The sequence below is a fragment of the Quercus lobata genome, chromosome 4 (genome assembly GCF_001633185.2).
Source record: "Quercus lobata isolate SW786 chromosome 4, ValleyOak3.0 Primary Assembly, whole genome shotgun sequence".
NCBI lineage: Eukaryota > Viridiplantae > Streptophyta > Magnoliopsida > Fagales > Fagaceae > Quercus > Quercus lobata.
In genome coordinates this window covers 74,242,057-74,254,353 of record NC_044907.1, presented here as the reverse complement: position 1 = coordinate 74,254,353, position 12,297 = coordinate 74,242,057, and the positions used below count along the sequence as shown (strand labels likewise).

Here is a 12,297-nt window from a genome sequence, read left to right as displayed (position 1 = left end):
ATCTGAACAGTAAGGAGGCAGCCTTACAGCTGCCCATAAGAAGTTCCAGGAGGTGCTGGATGGGACAAAAAGAAATCTTCCGAACCCAACCTACACGTGTGTGGTGAAGATGAAAGGCAAAGGGTGGTATATAAACTGAAAGAAGAATATGCAAAAAGGATCGAACAAAAAAAAAGAAAAAAAAAAAAGAAAAACAAAGACAAAGAAAAAGAGCAAAAAAGAGAGTAAACAGAACGACACCGATGACCTAGGAAAAACGATCGTTGTGCTAACCTTAAGCTTTCAATATACGAGAGATTGTATTTTCTTTTTATTATATACAAAAGTTAACCCAGTTTTTTACACCCACGCTCTACAAATCATATTGTTTGGGTCTTTTTACGTACGAACCCAACACTGTTACGGGTTGTTACGAATCGCGTCTTTACAAGTGGCGTTTCACAAACACCACTACAGGCACTTTTTATTTTAGTTTTTTTTTTTTTTTTTTTTTTTTTTTTTTTTATAATCGGTTCTTGGTTGGATTTTTTTTTTTTTTTTTTTTATTTTTATAAGAGTCAAAGGAGAAAAAAGACCTATAGTGGCGTTTGTGCACCACCCCAAAAAAAACAACGTTAAGAAGAATCCGGCCAAAAATAATAATAATGGACCTATTGTGGCGTTTACCAAACGCCATTATAGGTCCAAAAAGTGCATATTCTACAATATTCTTAAAAAAAAAAAAAAAAAAAAAAAAAGAATAGGTTCAAGCTTAAACAAATACTATGGCATATTCTACAATATTCTTTAAAAAAAAAAAAAAAAAAAAAAAAAAAAAAAAAAAAAAAAAAACTTGAATTGGTTTCAGCATAAACAAAAACTATGGAATATGCTATAGAATATTCTATGGAATATGCCATAGAATATTCTATGGTATATTTCAAAATATTTAGTTGTATATATATATATATATATATATTATATGAAAGATGTTACGTCTATAATATTTTCACAACAAATCATAGGTGGCTAGTTGTTATTGGTTCAAATTTGAACCTAATACTAAGATTACTTTTTTGCCTTAATAATAACAACCAGTAACAACCTGCCACTTAAAATTTATTATAAAAATATTATGAAAATATTGTGATATATCATATTTATATATATATATATATATACACACACATATACATACTTATCATTTCTCTTTATATATATATATATATATATAAAGTGCATATTCTACAATTTTCTGTAAATGTAAAAATAAAAATAAAATAAAATAAAAAAAACCGAATGGGTTCAAGCTTAAACTAATACTATGGCATATTCTAGGAAGATGCCATAGAATATTCCTAGAATATTTTATGACTTATCTCAAAATATTTAGTTGTGTTTGTATATATATATATATATAGAATGTGAGAAATATTACATTCGTAATATTTTCACAACAAATTATAGGTGGTTAGTTGTTATTAGTTCAAATTTGGACCTAATACTAAGATTATTTTTTTGCCTTAACAATAATAACCAGTAACAACCTGTCACTTAGAATTTGTTGTAAAAATTTTGTGAAAATATTATTGATATATCATTTCTCTTTATATATATATATATATTTATATTTTTTATGTATGAGAGATGTTACGTCTATAATATTTGCACAATATTTTCACAACAAATCATATATGGTTAGTTGTTATTGGTTCAAATTTGAATCAATACTAAGATTACTTTTTTACCCTAATAATAATAATTACTAACAACCTACCACTTAAAATTTGTTGTAAAAATATTATGAAAATGTGATGATATATCATATTTTTATATATACACACACCTATACATACTTATCATTTCTCCTTTTATATAAATATAAATATATATATATATATATTTAAAAAAACTTTAAAACCCCCACCTACCCCCACTCTCCTATATCTCTCCCTTATCTCCACGCCAAGCCTCAGACTTCCATTCTCTTTTGATTTTTTTTTGTTTTTTTCCTTTCTTTCTTTTTCTCCCTTAAATCCACTCCTCCATCTTTCTTCTTTTCTTTTTCTTTCACTCTTCTTTCACTTCACGCCTGAATTGATTATTTTCTCTTCCTCTCTATTTTGATTTTATTTCTTTTGTTTTATTTGTGGTGGTGTTAATGTTTGTGGCTTTTGGATTTGGGTGTTGCAGCTTATTGATTTTGTTCAAATTTATAAATGGTGTTTGAAGCCATTGGTTGTATAGTTGCAGGTAAGCATTTTTTTAAAAAAAAAAAAATTATGATTGTTTTGGTCTCTTTATTTTCTGATAATAGTTTTGGTCTATTCCATGTTTGCTGCCAACTTTGCTTTGTGGGTCTTTGAGATTTCTGATTAATTTTTGTTAATTCTTTGGCTTTTTATTATTGATAGATCTATCTCAAGTGTGATAATATCTTTGTTAATAGAAACAAGAAAGTAGTGAAAAATTCAAAATCAATTTGATGTTTCTTTTTGCAGGTTGGTTTGTGGCGGCTGAATGTGTTGGGGTGGAGTTGTTATTTTATTTTTTTAATTTTTGCATGTGAGCATGTTGTGTTTGATTTTGAATTATTTTAGGTGGATTTGTGCTTCATTTTGAATTTACTAGGATAGCTATAGTGTTTGTATTTGAAGTTGCTTTTTTTTTTTTTTTTTTTTTTAAAAATTTTTGGATGTGAGCATGATGTGTTTGATTTTGAATATTTTTAGGTGGGTTTGTGTTTCATTTTGAATTTGCTTGGATAGCTATAGTGTTTGTATTTTATTTTGTTTTGTATCTTTTAATTTAATTAAAATTGTAATATTAATTTAATTAAAATTGTAATATTAATTTAATTACAATCTTAATTCAATTAAAAAAAAACTTTTTCACGTCAAAAAAAAAATTCTTTTGATTACCAAAAATTAATTTTTGGTAATCAGTTTTTTTTTTTTTTTTTTGGGTGGTTTTTTGGCTATAGTGGCGTTTCACTATAGGCAGCAAAATCAAGAGCTTGTGCGTTGGACTGGAAAGCCAGTCCCATATGGAAACCGAAACCTCTATCTTTTTGATAACTGGGTAAGAATCCATCAACTACACTGATTATATTGTCATTCTTGACTATCATTAACTAATTTTGACTTATCAAATGGTCTTTTTCACGAATTCATCGGTTGGATTTGATTTATAAATCGAAAAACTTGAATTTGTTTGGATTTGAATTAGTAAAATTTTCAATAAGTAATCCATTGATTCCATTCTAACCCCCAAAATTAATTGTTGAAAAATTATTTATTTAAAATTTACGTATTTATTTTGAATTTAGAGATTTTTTTGTAAATTTGTTATTTTGATTTATTTTGATAATGTTAGAATATTATATTTAGTTGTTTTAATTTCTTCATTTATCTAATTATAAGTTTAATTAGTTGAATAAAAACTCTCTCTTTTTTGTTGAGTATTTTTTATTACACTTAACAAAATTACCTCAACTCATCCTAAGCTGGTCTTTATGAGTCTATTTATTTATTTATTTTTAATAGGATTAATAGGGGTTGAGTTGATTAGGGATTTGCATCGAATTAGGTTGAATAATATCCTAAATCTAATCCAACCAAACTCATGCACACTAATATTAAACTTTTTTTTAACAAAGATACTAATAATACTGGTTCTGTTTCTTTTTTAAAATAACGGTTCTATAAAATGTGTTTAGAACGGTGATAAGCTCTCATTCATGAAAGAGGTAGGGGAGATCTTAGAGCTTGATGGCAAATCTGTTGTGAATATCCTAGTAATTACAGAAGTGGCAGCTGAAATTTTAACAACGAAAAATGGGTTGAAGTTGACATGGCCATCTGAATTATTTGTGCATATTCCTCCAGAGTTCTCGCATAATTATGCGAGAGCTCTGGAGGAACATGCACAGTTAATTCAGATTATTATGCGAGAGCTCTGGAGGAACATGCACAGTTAATTCAGATTACGCAAGAGCTCTGGGAGAACATGCACAACTAATCGTCAAGGTAATTTGGCTTGCCTTTGTCATGGAGAATTGCGTCCATATAACTGTCGTAATTAGCATCTTGCTTGGAGATTTGAGGCGAGAGAGCTTAAATCTGTGACCCTAATGGTATCTACTGCTACACCTGCAAGTAATAAGATGCTTTTCAAACATTTCTTTCAGCTAGAATAAAGTCCCAAAATTTGTTGGGAATATGTGTGGCAGGTTTTTCCTATTTTCATGAGGAACAGTGAGTTGCACTCTTTAATGTTTTGCAGGTTGTATTATGGTTGCGTTATGTACAATTTGAAGCTTTAGAGCAATTGCACTAATTCATGTAAAATATTATGTCTATTTTAGCATAAAAACTTAATATGCTATTTATTTTAGCAAAAAAACTTTTTTATTTTATTTTATTTTACACAACCACTTTTCCAAAACACCAATATCAGTTAATCTATTTTAGAAGAGATTTCAATAAAATATTCATTCTTCATTCATTTTTTATTATTATCTCTAATGATCATACTTTTTGAATTTAAACTTATTTTTCAAGCAACCACCAAAACCAATGGCTTAGGTAGCGAAGCTGTTGGTGCTAGAGGTCCAATGACCAGATCACTAGAATAGTTGCTCCGATAACCACTGCCGGAGTGGTGTCTCCGGTGATTGGACTATTAGTATCGGTGGTTGAAATGATATTTTTGATTATCGGACTTCAGGTATCAGTCGCCAAAACAGTGTCCCTGGTAACCAGAATGGTGGTTCAAGTGACTAGATTGCAATGTGGTAAATTCAAATATAATGGTCATATTTTTTAATTTAATTATTTTAATATAAACATTTAAGAAAATTCCTAATAAACTAATAAGATTAGTTAGTAAAAGCTAAAACAATTTGGTTCTTTTGTAAATAAACATAGGCATTAGGGTATTTGTAAAAGAGGAAACTTCCTAGAATTTGACTAACCCACATGATTGGCTAGCTTTTCAAACTCTTTCCTTCATTTCATTTCATTTTTACTTGGCTTGGAATACCACAAAGAGTCTGATAAATTAACAAGGACTCTTCTTTTCTTAAAAAACATTTCATTTGTACTTGGCTTGGAATACCACAAAGAGTCTGATAAATTAACAAGGACTCTTCTTTTCTTAAAAAATAGGTTCATTCGGATGCAATCCCAAGACTTTTCTTTCCTTTTCCACTACCATTCTCTTCTTCATTTCCAAACCCAAGTCTATCTCTATATCCTCCTCCACAGCCATATCCACTCCATTACACACCAACCCATTGCACAAACCAACCTAGCCAAAATCCTTCCACCACTAGATGCTCAGAAACCAAAAACTGAAGCAACCCAAGCTACTAATAGGCCTAATCGGTGATGATTCTTAGTTCACCACATACCAACGAGCCTACATCATCTTCACTTGTGGTGGTCAACTTGTATCGGCAGTAGAGGTGGCAAAATCAATCCAAACACATTTGTCCACCCAAACCTGTTCACTTAAATGAGACCTAAACTCACCAAATTATTAATTTAGTTAAATGAGTATAACCCAATTAATATTAATGTTTATTGGCTTTTAATTGGGTACTCAATTAGACCCAATTATAATCCAAGTATTATTTCTACAAATTATCCAACTTTAAACTACCCCAAAACCACTAAAAATAATCAAAATATCCCCTAAACCTTAAAAAATGATCAAAATAACCTAAAAATTACCAAAATACTTCTAAAACCTAAAAAAGACCAAAATAAGGAGTTGGGCTTAAAGGATGTGAGTATTGTGTAAGATAAGGAGTTGGGTTTTGTGTGTGGGTTTGGGTTTGGGTGATGTTGGGTTTTGAAGAAGATATGGGCTTGGGGTTAAGAGTGTTAGAATGTTTGGGCTTCCAAACCATTTTTTTTCTTTAAGTTTTCTTGGGCTGAAGACCAGAATCTTCAGCTATATTAGCCCATAAAACCTTCCGAATCCCATCTGAGCCTTGTTCAATACGCAGATGGCTTAAATAGTTAAATCTCGCCCCAACACTCTTAGATTCCTTCCCAGTATCTGTTTCATTTTAACAGAATTTCTTACCAAAATTGTGTATGATATAGGCCCATAAAACAATTATCTTTTAAAAAATCAATTATTTTGTATTAGATTTTTTTTTTTTTTTTTGATACAAGATAGAAATTTTATTCCAGTATAATCTAAGTGTATATGTGTGTGAAGCTCACTCCTGAAAACTTGAACCCCGACTTTTTCCCTCAACACCCTATAAGCACTTATACTTGTGGAGTGACCCGTACTAAGGGTGTACGGTAGTGAAAAAAACTTTTACAAATTATGATCTAATGCATCCCATTTTATGTTAATAAAATAAAAAATCACTATCTGATCTTGATTGCACGTGTACGTGCCACTTATCCAAGAGCATCGCACACCTCGCATGCATATATATGCATATATAAGAGCTATGTGTCTATAGATTCTAAAATCATTTTATTTATTGGTATTTGTATCAGACTATATACCGATAACATATTTTGTAAACTTGACAAACCTTAAAACACAAACACATTTGATCATTTGTATATTACAATGGTATATTAATATTAAAGGGTTTACATAATTTACTATTAGGGAAAAAAGAAATTGTTTAAGAGAAACTAATGTCCATGCATCTGCCTTGTTAAAATTTGATTGCCTATTGATAAGAATTAGAAAGGTAGGCTCTATCATATCTCAAATGGATTTAGATCCTCTAAAATTCCTAGGGTACTCTACTAATAGATTTCTTTAAATTTATTTGGTAGGGTATCTTATGAACTCTAGAGAATCCGAATCCGTAATGAAACTCTACAAGATCTTAATATTAGGTTCTACAATCGAATTTAAATACGTAGGCACATTAAAATTAAATGATAACATTGTTTCTATTTTATTATTCAATGCAATTATGCGTTTATTTTTAATTAAGATAACTAAAACATAAGTTTGGCCTTTTAAAAAAAAAAAAAAAAAAAAAGAAGGCGGCAAAAAGACCATTTTAGTCCCTACATTTTGGCGTCACAATCAATTTGATCCCTACATTTTCGTAACAATTAATTTGGTCCTTGATATTTTTAATTTGCAGTCAATTTGGTTTCTACCGTTAACTTACTAACAGAAATTACTTATGTAGCAAACAGTGTGCGCAGTTAGTAAGCTTGATGCTGAAATGGATTAAAAAATAATATTAAAATTTTTTTTATTAACATTAAAAAAATATCTACTCATCATTTTAATAATTACAAAATGCTACGTCAGAAAAAACAAAAGAAACCCCACAATTCTAAAAACAAAATGAATCTAAAACTGATGATTTTCTTTCATTTTCTTGCACTCCAAACACACATCCAAAATCTGCGAACACTCCAACAGTCCATCAATACACACAAGCTTAGACTTCACAAACTCACAGTGCATACATTCTCTTATTCTCTCATCCACAACAACTCAATAATTACAGGATACAAACCCACCTACAATTCACAAAGCTGAAACTTAAAAATACAAAGAAATTCCACAGAAGCTCAAGAAATTTAGTTGTTTACACGCACCATCTTAAACCCATAAATTAAACCCAATAAAAAACCCCAATCACGGCAATGAAGAACCCAAGAAATCACAGCACTTGAAGTGGAATAAATAAGATTCACCTTCGATCGTGGCGATGGGGGGTCAACGGTGAAGGAGTGAAGATGGGTGTTCTTGCCTTGGGTTACTTGCAGTGAGAACAAAGAAGAGAGAGAGTGAGGTCAAGAGAAAGAGTGAGGAGGTTACTTTGATGGTGGCTTATGGCCATGAGAGGTGGAGCTTGGTGTTCGTGAGAGGTGAAGCTTAGTGTCTGTGGTCATAGAGGCAAAGAGAAAGCAAAGAGAGAGAGACAGAGAAGGGATAGTGGCTAGGAAAAAACAAAGAGAGCCACGACCTGGAGTGGCAGTGTTGGTAAGGAGTGAACTTGAAAGAGTTTTGCAAATATTTGGATCTTTGTGTGTGATTGGATTGCAAAATGAAAGAAAATCCCCAGTTTTAGTTTTTTAGATTCATTTTATTTTTAGAGTTGTGGCTTTTTTTTTTCTTTTTTTTTTTTTCTGATGATGTGGAATTTTGAAGTTATTAAAATGTTGAGTTGGTATTTTTTTAATGTTAGTAAAAAATTTTAATATTATTTTTTAATCCATGTCCGTGTCTAACTTGCCAACTATGCACATCATTTGCCACATAAGCAATTTTCGTTAGTGAGTTAACAGTAGGGATCAAATTAACTATAATTTAGATATACCAGGAACCAAATTGATTGTTACGAAAATATAAGGATTAAATTAACTGTAACGTTAAAATGTAGGAACTAAAATGGTGTTTTTGCCAAAAAAAAAAAAAAAAAAAAAAGGTAACGAGACTACATGATAAATCAAGCAAAAAAGATCATGTGATGCCCTGTCATCAAAATGTTGAAATGGGCTTTCTAATTTTCTGCCAATCGGGATTAAATAAATAAAAAAATCATTCAACACTTTAACTTGTGGTCAAAATGCCAATCGGCATTTTGATAGTTTGACATTTCATTTTTAACTATTTTATTTTAGTATTTATTAAATATTTTAAGAGATAATTACATTATTTTTATCCTAATTAAAGTAACCCAACATATGAGTAGGGTGATCCCATTTAAAAGAGAGTAGGTTTTCAAATTATCAAATTAATTAGGCAAAAAATCACTTTTAGTCCTTACATTTTCAGTAATTCCCATTTTAGTTCCTATATTTTATTTTTACCGTTTTTAGTCTCTATCCTGAAAAACGCTTCTCATTTTGATCCCTATCATTACATCAGAAACAGAAAAAACTGACGTGACAAACAACAGAAATAAATAATAGTAAATTAATGTTCACGTGGCTTAAATTAATAATAAAAAATATTTGTTGACATTAAAAAATGTCACGTCAATATTTAAATTAAAAAAAATTAATTTATTAATTTTTACTAAATAAAAAAAATTAAAAACAGAATTAAAAACTAAAAATTACATGAATTAAAATTTAAGTTTGTCTTGAACGAACAAGAACACATTCCCAAATCTAAGAACACAAACCCAAAAATTAAAATTCAAAATTAAAAATCTCAAAATCACCATTTTCTCAAACCCAGCAATATCACCGAATCCTAAAGGCTTATGGTATCAAATCAATCCAAAAATACAACACAACCAATCCAAACAAAAAATATCTCAAACTCAGAACAACCCCTCTTTGAAGACATAGCTGACCTCCCTTCCACGGATACAGCCAAGTTGCAGAGAATCAACGGCACGCGACTCGCTGACTCGCCGGTTTTAGCCATTGCTAAAAGACTCGGCACGGCTCCGAGTTTCACTAGCTTGACACGGTTACTTTGAATTAGAGTCAAGTGGTACAGTGCCAGTGCTGAGTCGTGCCGAGTTTGCTCGCTTTCTGATCTCAGCGCATGCATCAATGGCGGCAGAACTCCTAACACTCCGATTGCCATTTTGTTGTCGTCCTCCAACACTAAGCTGAAGAGAGCGCCGGCGGTGTGTTCCTGCGACTCGCTGAATCCGCCTTTCAACGCGTCGATCAAGAGCGGAACGAATCCTGATCGCACGATCTGCACCTTGTTGCGCTTTTCCAAAGAGAGGTTCACCAACAAAGCGATGGTGTTGACTTGTATGGCGGCGTATTTGGATTGAATCAACGACCGGACGGCGGAGAGTAGCTGAGGAGTACAGAGCAAAACCCTAAGGTCTTCTCTAGTCCTCGTGAGCTTCCTCAGCGAAACCACAGCTTCGATTTATTTGAAGAGAGGGGTTGTTCTGAGTTTGAGATTTTTTTGTTTGGATTGATTGCGTTGTATTTTTGGATTGGTTTGATAGTATGAGGCTTTAGGATTTGATGATATTGCTGGGTTTGAGAAAATAGTGATTTTGAGATTTTTAATTTTTAGATTTTAATTTTTGGATTTTTGTTTTTAGATCTGCGTTTGTGTTTTTGTTCAAGACATACTTAAATCTTAATTCATGTAATTTTTAATATTTAATTCTGTTTTTAATTTTTTTTATTTAGTTTAAATTAATAAATTAATTTTTTTAATTTAAATACTGACATGATATTTTTTATTGTCAAAATTTTTATTATTATTATTAATTTAAGTCACGTGGACATTAATTTACTATTATTTATTCCTGTTGTTTGTTACGTTAGCATTTTTCGTTTTTGATGTAACGATAAGAACCAAATTGAGAAGCGTTTTTCAAGATAGGAGCTAAAAACGGTAAAAATAAAATGTAGGTATTAAAATGGGAATCATCTGAAAATGTAGGGACTAAAAATGATTTTTCATTAATTAATTATTTATTTGTGAAAAGGAATAATTAATTTATAAATTCAAATTCTCAATTATGTTCTAAATTCTCATTCCATGCATATATGTTCATCCTTTATTTGATTGGACTGATGAGAATTTTAGGTGGTTGATTATTTTTTCTATTTAAAAGACTAATTAAAATCAATTACCCTTTAATCATTTGCATTCTAGTCCATTTCAAGGATATTTTTCAATTAATAATATTTTATTTTTCAGTATTTTCAATATAGAGTTTCGATTTCCTATATGAAAAGTGATTGCATGAAATGACATTTTTTTTTTCAATTGTTACTCCTGAAATTTTTTAAATGACAATATTACCCCCTAGACCAAGGTTTTTGAGAAATTTAAATCTTTTAGTCTGATTATAAAATGAGATATTTATAATTATTTTTTTAATAATATTAAATGATTATATCACAGTCATCCTCTCTCACCATTGCCTTTTCCTGTTAATTATTTCACCATTGCTTTTTATTTTGAAAATTGTATATTATATATTTAAATAATAAACATTCACTGTGGGTAACTGTAACTTGTTTTTTCCTTGATAATTTTATCCTCTTCTTTGTTGATTGATGGGGGCAATGCAGTCTGGTCAGAAGCTTTGTATTATTTCTCTCAGTTCTTTGTTTTGTTTTGTTATAAGTTGAATGTTTCAAAAAAAAAAAAAAAGCTTTTTAAGTTTGGAGGGTTGCTTGCTTGGTTGTTGTGGGTAAGGTTAATTGAGTAGTAATTTGGTTTTTTACCCACAAAAGTAATTTACTAGTTAGGCTAACTAATCAGATCTCTTTTCATCTATAATTGAAATTGAAAATATCTATATTCTGTCTTGATAAAAATGAGGCACGTCCCAAGATTTGGGCGCTTATGGATTACAGCTTCTTTTTTTTCTTTTTTTCTTTTTTTTTTTGAATTCTTTGATTAGTTTTTTTTTTTTTTTTTTATGGGAAAATTCTATGATTAGTTGATTACAGCTAATTGTGGCAGACTTGTCCAAATATCTAAGCAAGAAAGCTCCTAGGGACTATGTACATAATAAAAATAAGGGAACGCTTTTTTAATAACCTCGTTTTTCCGCTCTATCCCATTCACTGAAGCCATGCTGCAATCTTGACATATGTTATTAATTTGCCGATTGCACGTCTTTTAAAATCTTAATAATTCTATTCAAAAAATAAATAAATCTTAATAATTCTATTTAACCCGACACTGGAAAAGTTACCGGACGTTCAAGGACATGGGTATAGGAAATATCTTTAAAAATTTTACATAAAAGAAAATGAAAAACTATTTTTTTTTCCCTTTTATAAAAGTAATATTAAAACTTTTAAAAAATAATTTATTAAACTCTTAGGGTCCATTTGGTAGATAAGTTTGAGTAATATTGTTTGTAGTTCTTTAAAATATGTATGAGTGAAAAAGTGTGTGAAAATATGGATAATGTTGTTGAAAAACTGAAAATGAGTTGTTTAACTACTCTACCAAACAAGATTTTATAGGTTTACCTTCGTAGTTGAAGTTGTTTTTTTTTTACCTTCTTTGAGGAACAAAACAGCCTAACAATTTTATTAAATTGCTAGTAAATTAGCCAAAACAAAAGTGCCAACAAAAGGAGGAACATTTTTTATCCAAACTAATAAAGGAGAGGTGAACTTAGCTTTCTTTGCTCAGACGTATTACAACATTAACGTGCCTATAAATATATTTTTTTTAAAAAAAAAACCAACTCTGTAAAGAATTTACATAAAAAAGAATGTCCCTAACCAGGTGCCCATATGCAAATTGAAGTTTGTCAGTAGACTAAAAAAGGGAAGTTGATGACCATTTCATAATCACCTCCGAAAGTTGATTAACCAATAGTGATTTCATGAACAAACTAATGGCTTGTTTGAA

The 12,297-nt window shown here is 30.2% G+C and overlaps 1 long non-coding RNA gene and 1 pseudogene across 2 annotated transcripts; one reads left to right on the top strand and one right to left on the bottom strand.

The window, feature by feature from the left end:
* The first annotated feature begins 2,038 nt into the window (after window positions 1–2,038).
* Window positions 2,039–4,337, top strand: LOC115983725. Of its 2 annotated transcripts, none has more exons than XR_004090169.1 (2): window positions 2,039–2,232; window positions 3,698–4,337. It is a non-coding gene; the product is annotated as an uncharacterized LOC115983725 (long non-coding RNA). The 2 variants fall into 2 exon arrangements; XR_004090168.1 differs by lacking the exon at window positions 2,039–2,232 and adding an exon at window positions 2,897–3,060.
* A 4,786-nt stretch (window positions 4,338–9,123) lies between these two features.
* Window positions 9,124–9,975, bottom strand: LOC115985788 (annotated as a pseudogene).
* Window positions 9,976–12,297: the final 2,322 nt, after the last annotated feature.